Source organism: Triticum dicoccoides, chromosome 3A, assembly GCF_002162155.2.
Source record: "Triticum dicoccoides isolate Atlit2015 ecotype Zavitan chromosome 3A, WEW_v2.0, whole genome shotgun sequence".
In the NCBI taxonomy this organism is placed as follows: domain Eukaryota; kingdom Viridiplantae; phylum Streptophyta; class Magnoliopsida; order Poales; family Poaceae; genus Triticum; species Triticum dicoccoides.
The window spans coordinates 151,874,018-151,888,100 of record NC_041384.1 but is presented as its reverse complement, the minus strand read 5'-3'; the positions used below and the strand labels follow the sequence as shown (position 1 = coordinate 151,888,100).

The following is a 14,083-nucleotide window of genomic DNA, read 5'->3' as shown; positions in this document are numbered from 1 at the left end:
CATATTACTTGTTGCTGACTTAGTACAACTTGTACTAAGTCAGCGACAAGTAATATGGATCAGAGGAAGTAACCCTTTCGAGTGACTTGAGTTCCATATAAACATGCCATTGTACGGCTTTGAAATGAAAATGGGAACATGTCATTGTACTCTCATTGAGATGAATTAACCTTAGTACAAGTGGTAAAAGGTTAATGCCTACTCACGCATCAAGTATGGTGTTTCAGTACACAAATTGAAAATGCAATGTTACACAAGTTTAGAAGTCCACCATATCATCATCACTAATTTCACAGTCACCATCGGAAAGCCAAACATGATCAGGTGTTCCTCTCTCATAGTCACCTCTAGTTGGATGCCGAGCCTTCGCCTTCCCATGTTGACATCCATAGCACTCACCATCGTCTGACGGCTCCAGGAAACAGCAACAAAATGTCTCCACATCTATGCCTTTTTAAAATTCTTGGGTAACATGGAAGCATCTCAGGAATTAAGAAGAGAAGGATAACAAGGAAAGGCCCTCCACGTGATGAAGGAGACAACTAATTTCAAGAGTGCATGCACTATGCGGAGGACATGCATCTATATGGCATGCTGCTGCTTGAAGGATACGCACGCTGCCTGGACCAGAAGTTGAGATGCATGGACGGGGGCGACGAGCTCCATGCTGCCAGCCGTCACCGACGGCGCTGACGACCACCAGAAAGAGAGAACGAGGTCGATGGCGTCGGGCGAGACGGAGTAGATGAGAGAGAGAGAGAGAGAGAGAGAGAGAGAGAGAGAGAGAGAGAGAGAGAGAGAGAGAGAGAGAGAGAGAGGACGAGGTCAATGGCAGCAGCGAGACCAAGACGGCTCCCAGGACCCGAGCTTCCCTGCCACCCCGGCTGTGACGGCGGCTTCCTGGAGAAGATGGCCGCGCCGGGCCGTCGCGCCCTCCGCCCCCACGTGGTCAACGAGGTCGTGCCCCGCCGCAGCCGGCGTGGCGCCTCGGGTGACCCTGCGACGAGGCCCCCGGCGCCACCAGCAGCTTCGAGCTCTTCTACGACGACGGCGCCGGATCCGGCTTCCGCCCGCTGCCCGAGACCATGTTTGACTTCCTCATGGGGTCCGGATTCGAGCGGTTCCTCAAGCAGCTCGCCCAGATCGAGGCCGGCGGCTTTGGCGCCGTCGAGCCCATGCCCACCGTCGTCGTCGCCGCGTGCCCTTGCCACGTCGGCACCGACTCCCACTGCGTCGTCTGCAAGGAGGCCTTCGAGCTGGGCGACTAGGCTAGGGAGATGCCCTGCAACCACATGACATGTACCACCAGGAGTGCATCCTGTCGTTGCTCGCGTTGCGTAACTCGTGTCCCGTGTGCCGGCACAAGCTGCCCACAGATGTGGTGCGGCCTGCTCCGGTCAGTGACCTCGGTGCCACCGACGACCAGGGCAGCAACACCGGGGCTGAGGCTGGTAGTGAGGAGGAGACGACGGTTGGGTTGACGATTTGGTGGCTCCCTGGTGGAGGCTTTGTTGTTAGGAGGTTCGCAGGTGGCAGGAGGGCCCCGACGAGAGGGAGCTCCCCTCCCAGTTGTCTACACTGAGGTGGATGGGGGTTTCAACAATGGTGTTGCACCGAGGAAGATCTCATGGTCATCGAGAGGGAGCCGTTCGTCACAGAGGAGAGTCAGCAGATGCGTCTTCGACAACATGTTTGCTTGCTTTGGACACACCCATCCTTGAGGTCGGAGTGGAGCTCGGTTTTCACCCGTGGTCCGAGGAGCCGGAGCACAAGCTGGAGATCCCAGGATAACCACGCGGATGCGATCGCCAGGTGATGACTGCATCACGCGGTGGGGAATATGACAATTGGATGTTGGGGAGCCGCAGATGTTTGCTTCCGTTTGATGTTTTCTATATATCAGTTGAGAGATAAAGAGGATTTGTACGTAGAGCACAAATTGTGTGCTGTTTTGTACATAGAGGAGCAGAACCAGAGATGTTGCAATGGAAATGTCCTCCAGTTTGCGCATTCAGGATGGTCTTCTTGTTGCATTTTGGAGTAATTCAGCAAGACAAGTTTTGTTACTGATGCACGCATCTGGATAGTGAACACTTAAATTGTTGGCAGCACTCAATTGTTTCTTCGAATTCCATCTCGCTCAATGCGACGGGGGTTCCTCCATTGTAACCATGACTTGTTGGAAGGTTCAGAGCGTAGCAAAGATTCAATAAAGCATCACTCAAGATATTTTCTGCTCTCCAATTGAATATTTTCTGCTCTTCAATTGGAAAATACGCGGCAGGGAGCAATGCTGCAATGGCAAGCAGCAGCAGCAGCGGTGGCAAGCAGAGGCAGGCTGCTGCCGTGTCGTGATTGAGGTTAAGTGTAGAGGGGGATGCAGGGTTGGGTGGGGTCCTAATCATCTGTATTATCGATGCTCTCGCTATCGCCTCACGATTATCGATTGGTGCTCCCGCCTCATCTGTGTTGGTCAGTGGCTACGCTAGCAGATTACTAATCATATGAGATTCAAACAAAGTGCAGACAGCCGATTTCATGGGCTGGAGAAGGACACACACGGCTTCAAGATGCGGAAGAAAGGGAGAATAGCGGCAGATTACTAATCAAGAATTCCAAGTGCGGACCATGCTGATTACTAATACACACTGAAATTACTAGCTACAATTTATTACGAGGCAAAAAAAATTGTGTGTGCGGTACTAGCTTATAGGAAATAGAGAATACAGATAATGTTGCAGATTATATGTCAATGAAAATTTTTAATTCTTGCAGTTGCTAACGCACTGGTATTTTAAGTTTGCTTTGGATATTTCACAAATAACGTTCAGAGAGATGGACATAGCTAAGGCAACGACGCTGTATCCAAGGTGAGATCCCACTTCATTCAAATTCCTTCTCACTATGATACATAGATGGACCTAATGTTTTCAAATTTTAATTATTATCTTGCATAGATGTGGCTCATTGACTGGTGTGCGCAGCCGAAATCAATGCCTCAAGATTGATAACGTTTGAACGCATTGTGATCAGAGGAGAATCTGACGATCGACAACGAGGTGGAAAAAAGGTTAAGTGGTGACACAGGTGCGATGCCGTCTCAAAATAGAGGACGTGGATCTGTGAGGTCTTGTAGTCACTCGATTTTTTTCCCGTTGCAACACAGGGGCCCTTTTGCTAGTGCTAGTGCTAGTCTATCCCTAATAATAAAGCACAGATTGACTCCGTGGGTTCACCGTCACAATAAGCTTCTTCCCGTTATTTTACGCTTTCATTTTTCTCACCTATATTATTTTTTACATCCAAGGTGGTACTATTGCTTCTTATCATTGAAATTTCGTCCGCTCAGATCGAATACAAGCGACCTACGGTATATTGGGCTTCAACGTGTTTGGCCCAACAAACAAATCGAACGAAGAGACCGATTAGAAGACGAATCAGAGGCCCATAAAAAACAAGACAGATCCGAACACGTCCTCCGCTCCTAAGTCAGCCAGCACGCACGTTCTTCTCTCATCTCCCACCCCGCAGAAAAATCCAACCTCCATGGATCCATCGCCGCCACCATACCAAGATCCGGCGAGAGAGTGATCGTCCCGGATGTGGGCGACCATCTGGAACATGGAGCTGCCATGAAAACGCTCGGTGTCATGGAGGGCGAGGTCAAGGTCCGCTACCTAGGCCACGAGCCCTTGATCTCAACTCGAGCTTGTCGAGGCGGATGTTTTGCAAGCTGCTGGCGCGCCGTGTGCAGCCCCAGCGCCAACGATAGCCCGATCATCCCGGCAGCCAAGGTAGCCAACCGGCTTGGCCTTTGCCCTCGCTGCGCCGCCGTTGGAGTGCGCGGCCGCGGTGGAGTAGCTCTACAGGGCGGTTGCACGGAGACCGGCAGAAGCTTGTGAAGAGCCATGACTGTGATCAATAGCAGCAATCGCGATTATGAATTCTTCTTTTGTTTCCCTTTGAGTTGATGGGGGCTAGATGTACTTCAGACAAGGCTTCAACAAGGAAGAGCGGAAGACCACTAATACTTTTTAGTATTGAATGATGTAGTGTACTATCTATCTATCCATTCAAGAAAATTGATGGCGATGGAATCCGCTTGTGTGCGTGTGTGGGTGTGCCGCTGGTCGCTCCATGGTTTCTGCAGGTTCCGTAAAGTAAGAAACTGTTGGTCCTATTCTGAATTCTAATAATGTTGATCACCAGGGACAGAGAGATCAGAGGACGGATGGAAGGGATGGCGACAACGTTATATTCGAAAGGGAATAACGCTGGAATACCTTGCTGTTGCTACTTGTCAGAGTGCATAATTATGAAGTAAATTACTCGGCACTGCTTAGTTGCCAAACTTGACAGTTGCTAAGACCTTCTGTCGACAAGATACACAAACATACAATTGCATGGTAAGTTAACGTCTTCTGGTGGATTTTGTTTGCCTTTCTTGACAAGAAAACTATAACTATTTGTTTATAGTTTATCAAAGGTAACTTGTCAGCGACATGAGAAGTATGTTCATTGATTTCATGTGGACTAACTTACTGGATGATTTTATTCATTTCTTATAGCTTCACTCAAATAATCCTCCCTATATTTTTGGGTAATTCATTTCATCCAATAGTTGATAGTTGCTTCATTATTACAAAAATTGATCAGACCAGGAAAAGAGATCTTACGATAGTTTTTTCGTTATTACGAAAAATTCATCAAAGAGAAAAATAAATCTTATCTGATAGTTTGTTCTTTTTCCCCATTATCTGAGAAAAGTTCTCCCTAGATTGCGGATGCAATCGTGGCATGAGATTGTTAAGAGTAAAGACATGCATATGGGTACTTTCCATTGGCACATCACTCTGTAATGAAAATAATAGCATCATATTTTATTTACCCAACTATTGTTCTCCAAAACTAATATTATTTGCTTTCTACAGGTACTATGTAGAGTATTCAAAGAGGTCATCTTCATGAAACTAGCAGAGGATAAACATTATGAAAAATGAGAGATGAGGTGAGTTTTTGTTGTTCACCATCCAATTCAAGCATCACACAAATTAAGCATTACTATTCAAAGGATGCAAAGTTAATATGTTCATCCTTTCTAGAGGAATTAATAAGTTAAAATTTGTATCCCGTTGCAACGCACGGGTTTTTTGCTAGTAATAATAAAGCACGGTTTGAGTTTGTCGGGTTCATCGTCATCCTCTTTTTTCTCGTTTTCCTACGAGGTGGTACTATTCTTCTTTGCGCGCTACTGACTTTAGGCTTCTGACCTGGACCACGACATCTAATTGGCTTCGGCTGGGCCTCCTCCACCCGTAATATAAGCAATAATAAGAGCAGGATCCCCTAAAAAACAAGCTCGAAAGCCAGAACGGGTCGGACTCCTCCTCTTCCCCTTGCATCCGCATAAACCATATCAGCCCCAATCCCCGATCCTCTACTTGCCCTCTCCTTTGCCTTGCATCTGAGTCGGTCAGCGCGATATCAAAACTTGGCGGCCTGGGCCTTGCCGTCGCCGAGGAAAGCGGCTTGTCTTTCAGGGACGGCGACGCGGGCGAGCAGAGGGCGCTCCTTCTCCACCCATGGCGTGTGGTGGTTTGCGTCTTGTTGGGGAACGTAGCAATAATTCAAAATTTTCCTACGTGTCACCAAGATCAATCTATGGAGTCATCTAGCAACGAGGGAGGAGTGGATCTACATACCCTTGTAGATCGCGCGCGGAAGCGTTCAAGAGAACGGGGTTGATGGAGTCGTACTCGTCGTGATCCAAATCACCGATGATCCTAGCGCCGAATGGATGGCACCTCCGCGTTCAACACACGTACGGAGCAGCGACGTCTCCTCCTTCTTGATCCAGCAAGGGGGGAGGAGAGGTTGATGGAGATCCAGCAGCACGACGGCATGGTGGAAGTAGCGGGATTCCAACAGGGCTTCGCCAAGCGCTGCGGGACGAGGGAGATGTGTCATGGGAGGGAGAGGGAGGCGCCAGGGCTTGGGTATGGTTGCCCTCCCTTCCCCCCACTATATATAGGGCCAAGGGAGAGGGGGAGGGCGCAGCCTTGCCCCTTCCTCCAAGGAAGGGTGCGGCCAAGGGGGGAGGAGTCCATCCTCCCCAAGGCACCTCGGAGGTGCCTTCCCCCTTTAGGACTCTCCCCTCCTCTTGTCCCTTTGGCGCATGGGCCTCTAGGGGCTGGTGCCCTTGGCCCATATAGGCCAAGGTGCACCCCCTACAGCCCATGTGGCCCCCCGGGGTAGGTGGCCCCACCTGGTGGACCCCCGGGACCCTTCCGGTGGTCCCGGTACAATACCGGTGACCCTGAAACTTGTCCCGATGGCCGAAATAGCACTTCCTATATATAAATCTTTACCTCCGGACCATTCCGGAACTCCTCGTGACGTCCGGGATCTCATCCGGGACTCTGAACAACTTTCGGGTTACCGCATACTAATATCTCTATAACCCTAGCGTCACCAAACCTTAAGTGTGTAGACCCTACGGGTTCGGGAGACATGCAGACATGACCGAGATGACTCTCCGGTCAATAACCAACAGCGGGATCTGGATACCCATGTTGGCTCCCACATGTTCCACGATGATCTCATCGGATGAACCATGATGTCAAGGACTTAATCAATCCCATATACAATTCCCTTTGTCTATCGGTACGATACTTGCCCAAGATTCGATCGTCGGTATCCCGATACCTTGTTCAATCTCGTTACCGGCAAGTCTCTTTACTCGTTCCGTAACACATCATCCCGTGATCAACTCCTTGGTCACATTGTGCACATTATGATGATGTCCTACCGAGTGGGCCCAGAGATACCTCTCCGTTTACACGGAGTGACAAATCCCAGTCTCGATTCGTGCCAACCCAACAGACACTTTTGGAGATACCCGTAGTGCATCTTTATAGTCACCCAGTTACGTTGTGACGTTTGGCACACCCAAAGCACTCCTACGGTATCCGGGAGTTGCACAATCTCATGGTCTAAGGAAATAATACTTGACATTAGAAAAGCTTTAGCATACGAACTACACGATCTTTGTGCTAGGCTTAGGATTGGGTCTTGTCCATCACATCATTCTCCTAATGATGTGATCCCGTTATCAATGACATCCAATGTCCATGGTCAGGAAACTGTGACCATCTATTGATCAACGAGCTAGTCAACTAGAGGCTTACTAGGGACATGGTGTTGTCTATGTATCCACACATGTATCTGAGTTTCCTATCAATACAATTATAGCATGGATAATAAACAATTATCATGAACAAGGAAATATAATAATAACTAATTTATTATTGCATCTAGGGCATATTTCCAACAGTCTCCCACTTGCACTAGAGTCAATAATCTAGTTCACATCGTCATGTGATTAACACTCACAGGTCACATCGCCATGTGACCAACATCCAAAGAGTTTACTAGAGTCAATAATCTAGTTCACATTTACCATGTGATTAACACTCGATGAGATCTAGGTTTGATCATGTTATGCTTGTGAGAGAGGTTATAGTCAACGGGTCTGAATCTTTCAGATCCATTTGTACTTCACAAATCTCTAGGTCATATTATAAATGTTGCTTCCACGCTCCACTTGGAGCTATTCCAAATGGTTGCTCCACTATACGTATCCGGTTTGCTACTCAGAGTCATTCGGAGAGGTGTTAAAGCTTTCATCGATGTAACCCTTTACGCCGAACTCTTTATCACCTCCATAATCGAGAAACATGTCCTTATTACTCCAAGGACAATTTTGACCACTATCTAGTGATCCACTCCTGGATTACCTTTGTACCCTCTTGCCAGATATGTGGCAAGGCACACATCAGGTGCGGTACTCAGCATAGCATACCGTATAGAGCCTATGACAAAAGCATAGGGGACGACATTCGTCCTTTCTCTTTCTTCTGCCGTGGTCGAGCTTTAAGTCTTAACTTCATACCTTACAACTCAGGCAAGTACTCCTTCTTTGACTGATCCATCTTGAACCCCTTCAAGATCATGTCAAGGTATGTGCTCATTTGAAAGTACCATTAAGCATTTTGATCTATCCTTATAGATCTTGATGCTCAATGTTCAAGTAGCTTAATCCAGGCTTTCCATTGAAAAACACTTTCCAAATAACCCTATATGCTTTCCAGAAATTCTACATCATTTCTGATCCATAATATGTCAACAACATATACTCACCAGAAATTCTATAGTGCTCCCACTCACTTCTTTGGAAATACAAGTTTCTCATAAACTTTGTATAAACCCAAAATCTTTGATCATCTCATCAAAGCATACATTCCAACTCCGAGATGCTTACTCCAGTCCTTAGAAGGATTGCTGGAGCTTTGCATACTTATTAGCATCTTTCAGGATTAACAAAACCTTCCGGTTGTATCACATACAACCTTTCCTCAAAAAAACGTCAAGGAAACAATGTTTTGACATCCTATCTGCAAGATTTCATAAATAATGCAGTAATCGCTAATATAATTCCAACAAACTCTTAGCATCGCTACGAGTGAGAAAGTCTCATCGTAGTCAACTCCTTGAACTTGTCGGAAAACATCTTAACGACAAGTCGAGCTTTCTTAATGGTGACATTTACCATCATTGTCCGTCTTTCTTTTAAAATCCATCTGTACTCAACAGCCTTACGACCATCAAGTAGTTCTTCCAAAGTCTACACTTTGTTTTCATACATGGATCCTCTCTCGAATTTTATGATCTTGAGCCATTTATCGGAATCCAGGCCCACCACCGCTTCTCCATAGCTCGTAGGTTCATTGTTGTCTAGCAACATGACTTCCAAGACAGGATTACGTACCACTCTGAAGTAGTACGCATCCTTGTCATCCCACGAGGTTTGGTAGTGACTTGATCTGAAGTTTCATGATCACTATCATAAGCTTCCACTTCAATTGGTGTAGGTGCCACAGGAACAACTCCCTGTGCTCTGCCACACACTAGTTGAAGAGACGGTTCAATAACCTCATCAAGTCTCCACCATCCTCCCACTCAATTCTTTCGAGAGAAACTTTTCCTCGAGAAAGGACCCGATTCTAGAAACAATCCCTTATTGCTTTCGGATCTGAGACAGGAGGTATACCCAACTGTTTTGGGTGTCCTATGAAGATGCATTTATCCGCTTTGGGTTCGAGCTTATCAGCCTGAAACTTTTCCACATAAGCGTCGCAGCCCCAAACTTTTAAGAAATGACAGCTTAGGTTTCTCTAAACCATAGTTCATACGGTGTCATCTCATCGGAATTACGTGGTGCCCTATTTAAAGTGAATGTGGTTGTCTCTAATGCCTAACCCATAAACTATCGTGGTAATTCGATAAGAGACATCATGGTATGCATCATATCCAATAGGGTGCAGTTATGATGTTCGGACACACCATCACACTATGGTGTTCCAGGCTGTATTAGTTGTGAAACAATTTCCACAATGTCTTAATTCTGTGCCAAACTCATAATTCAGATATTCATCTCTATGATCATATCATGGATATTTTATCCTCTTGTCACGACGATCTTTCAACTTCACCCTGAAATTACTTGAACCTTTCAATAATTCAGACTCGTGATTCATCAAGTAAATATACTCAACATCTACTCAAATCATCCGTGAAGTAAGAACATAACGATATCCACTACATGCCTCAGCACTCATTGGACTGCACACATCAAAATGTATTACTTCCAACAAGTTGCTTTCTAGTTCCATTTTACTGAAAATGAGGCTTTCAGTCATCTTGCCCATGTGGTATGATTTGCATGTCTCAAGTGATTCAAAATCAAGTGAGTCCAAACGCTCCATTTGCATGGAGTTTCTTCATGCATATACACCAATAGACATGGTTCGCATGTCTCGAACCTTTCAAAAACGAGTGAGCCCAAAGATCCATCAACATGGAGCTTCTTCATGCGTTTTATACCGATATGACTTAAGTGGCAGTGCCACAAGTAGGTGGTACTATCATTACTATCTTTTGGCATGAACATGTGTATCACTACGATCGAGATTCAATAAACCATTCATTTCAGGTGTAAGACCATTGAAGGTATTATTCAAATAAACAGACTAACCATTATTCTCCTTAAATGAATAACCGTATTGCGATAGACATAATCCAGTCATGTCTATGCTCAACGCAAACACCAAATAACAATTATTTAGGTTTTAATACCAATCTCGATGGTAGAGGGAGCGTACGATATTTGATCAACCTTGGAAATACTTCCAACACATATCGTCATCTCACCTTTAGCTAGTCTCCGTTTATTCCGTAGCTTTTATTTCGAGTTACTAACACTTAGCAACTGAACCGGTATCTAATACCCTGGTGCTACTAGGAGTACTAGTAAAGTACACATTAACACAATGTATATCCAATATACTTCTATCGACCTTGCCAGCCTTCTCATCTACCAAGTATCTAGGGTAATTCTGCTCCAGTGGTTGTTCCCCTTATTACAGAAGCACTCAGTCTCGGGTTTGGGTTCAACCTTGGGTTTCTTCACTAGAGCAGCAGCTGAATTGCCGTTTCATGAAGTATCCCTTTGTTCCCTTGCCCTTCTTGAAACTAGTGGTTTCACCAACCATCAACAATTGATGCTCCTTCTTGATTTCTACTTTCGCGGTGTCAAACATCGCGAATATCTCAAGGATCATCATATATGTCCCTGATATATCATAGTTCATCATGAAGCTCTAGCATCTTGGTGGTAATGACTTTGGAGAACCATCACTATTTCATCTGGAAGATCAACTCCCACTCGATTCAAGCGATTGTTGTACTCAGACAATCTGAGCACAAGCACAACAATTGAGCTTTTCTCCTTAGTTTGCAGGCTAAGAAAATCGTCGGAGGTCTTATACCTCTTGACATGGGCACGAGCCTGAAATCCCAATTTCAGTCCTTGGAACATCTCATATGTTCTGCGATGCTTCAAAAACGTCTTTGGTGCCTCAATTATAAACCATTTAGCATTACGCACTGAACTATCATGTAGTCATCAAAATGTGTATGTCAGATGTTTGCAACATCCACAGACGACGTTCAAGGTTCAGCACACTGAGCGGTGCATTAAGGACATAAGCCTTCTATGAAGCAATGAGGACAATCCTCAGTTTACGGACCTAGTCCGCATAATTGCTACTATCAACTTTCAACTAAATTTTCTCTAGGAACATATCTAAACAGTAGAACTGAAGCGCGAGCTACGACATAATTTGCGAAGATCTTTTGACTATGTTCAGGATAATTAAGTTCATCTTATGAACTCCCACTCAGATAGACATCCCTCTAGTCATCTAAGTGATTACATGATCCGAGTCAACTAGGCCGTGTCCGATCATCACGTGAGACGTACTAGTCAACATCGGTGAACATCTTCATGTTGATCGTATCTACCATACGACTCATGCTCGACCTTTCGGTCTCTTGTGTTCCGAGGCCATGTCTGTACATGCTAGGCTCGTCAAGTCAACCTAAGTGTTTCGCGTGTGTAAATCTGTCTTACACCCATTGTATGTGAATGTTAGAATCTAACACCCGATCATCACGTGGTGCTTCGAAACAACGAACTGTCGCAACGGTGCACAGTTAGGGGGAACACTTTCTTGAAATTATTATGAGGGATCATCTTATTTACTACCGTCGTTCTAAGTAAACAAGATGCAAAAACATGATAAACATCACATGCAATCAAAAAGTGACATGATATGGCCAATATCATATTGCTCCTTTTGATCTCCATCTTCGGGGCTCCATGATCATCATCGTCACCGGCATGACACCATGATCTCCATCATCATGATCTCCATCATCGTGTCTTCATGAAGTTGTCTCGCCAACTATTACTTCTACTTCTACAGCTAACGGTTAGCAATAAAGTAAAGTAATTACATGACGTTTATGTTGACACGCAGGTCATAAATAAATTAAGACAACTCATATGGCTCCTGCCGGTTGTCATACTCATCGACATGCAAGTCGTGATTCCTATTACAAGAACATGATCAATCTCATACATCACATATATCATTCATCACATCCTTTTGGCCATATCACATCACATAGCATACCCTGCAAAAACAAGTTAGACGTCCTCTAATTGTTGTTTGCATGTTTTACGTGGCTGCTATGGGTTTCTAGCAAGAACGTTTCTTACCTACGCAAAGACCACAACGTGATATGCCAATTGCTATTTACCCTTCATAAGGACCCTTTTCATTGAATCCGATCCGACTAAAGTGGGAGAGACAGACACCCGCTAGCCACCTTATGCAACTAGTGCATGTCAGTCGGTGGAACCAGTCTCACGTAAGAGTACGTGTAAGATCGGTCCGGGCCGCTTCATCCCACAATGCCACCGAATCAAGATTGGACTAGTAACGGTAAGCATATTGAATAAAATCAACGCCCACAACTACTTTGTGTTCTACTCGTGCATAGAAACTACGCATAGACCTAGCTCATGATGCCACTGTTGGGGAACGTAGCAATAATTCAAAATTTTCCTACGTGTCACCAAGATCAATCTATGGAGTCATCTAGCAACGAGGGAGGAGTGGATCTACATACCCTTGTAGATCACGCGTGGAAGCGTTCAAGAGAACGGGGTTGATGGAGTCATACTCGTCGTGATCCAAATCACCGATGATCCTAGCGCCGAACGGACGGCACCTCCGCGTTCATCACACGTACGGAGCAGCGACGTCTCCTCCTTCTTGATCCAGTAAGGGGGGAGGAGAGATTGATGGAGATCCAGCAGCACGACGGCGTGGTGGAAGTAGCGGGATTCCAACAGGGGTTCGCCAAGCGCTGCGGGACGAGGGAGATGTGTCATGGGAGGGAGAGGGAGGCGCCAGGGCTTGGGTATGGTTGCCCTCCCTTTCCCCCACTATATATAGGGCCAAGGGAGAGGGGGAGCGCGCAGCCTTGCCCCTTCCTCCAAGGAAGGGTGCGGCCAAGGGGGGGATGAGTCCATCCTCCCCAAGGCACCTCGGAGGTGCCTTCCCCCTTTAGGACTCTCCCCTCCTCTTGTCCCTTTGGCGCATGGGCCTCTAGGGGCTGGTGCCCTTGGCCCATATAGGCCAAGGCGCACCCCCTACAGCCCATGTGGCCCCCCGGGGTAGGTGGCCCCACCCGGTGGACCCCCGGGACCCTTCCGGTGGTCCCGGTACAATACCGGTGACCCCGAAACTTGTCCCGATGGCCGAAATAGCACTTCCTATATATAGATATTTACCTCCGGACCATTCCGGAACTCCTCGTGACATCCGGGATCTCATCCGGGACTCCGAACAACTTTCGGGTTACCGCATACTAATATCTCTATAACCCTAGCGTCACCGAACCTTAAGTGTGTAGACCCTACGGGTTCGGGAGACATGCAGACATGACCGAGATGACTCTCCGGTCAATAACCAACAACGGTATCTGGATACCCATGTTGGCTCCCACATGTTCCACGATGATCTCATCGGATGAACCACGATGTCAAGGACTTAATCAATCCCGTATACAATTCCCTTTGTCTATCGGTACGATACTTGCCCAAGATTCGATCGTTGGTATCCCGATACCTTGTTCAATCTCGTTACCGGCAAGTCTCTTTACTCGTTCCGTAACACATCATCCCATGATCAACTCCTTGGTCACATTGTGCACATTATGATGATGTCCTACCGAGTGGGCCCAGAGATACCTCTCCGTTTACACGGAGTGACAAATCCCAGTCTCGATTCGTGCCATCCCAACAGACACTTTTGGAGATACCCGTAGTGCACCTTTATAGTCACCCAGTTACGTTGTTACGTTTGGCACACCCAAAGCACTCCTACGGTATCCGGGAGTTGCACAATCTCATGGTCTAAGGAAATAATACCTGACATTAGAAAAGCTTTAGCATACGAACTACACGATCTTTGTGCTAGGCTTAGGATTGGGTCTTGTCCATCACATCATTCTCCTAATGATGTGATCCCGTTATCAACGACATCCAATGTCCATGGTCAGGAAACCGTGACCATCTATTGATCAACGAGCTAGTCAACTAGAGGCTTACTAG

General features: G+C 46.3%; 1 pseudogene; it reads left to right on the top strand.

The window, feature by feature from the left end:
* Positions 1-828: 828 nt before the first annotated feature.
* Positions 829-1,816, top strand: LOC119272097 (annotated as a pseudogene).
* The last annotated feature ends 12,267 nt before the right edge of the window (positions 1,817-14,083 follow it).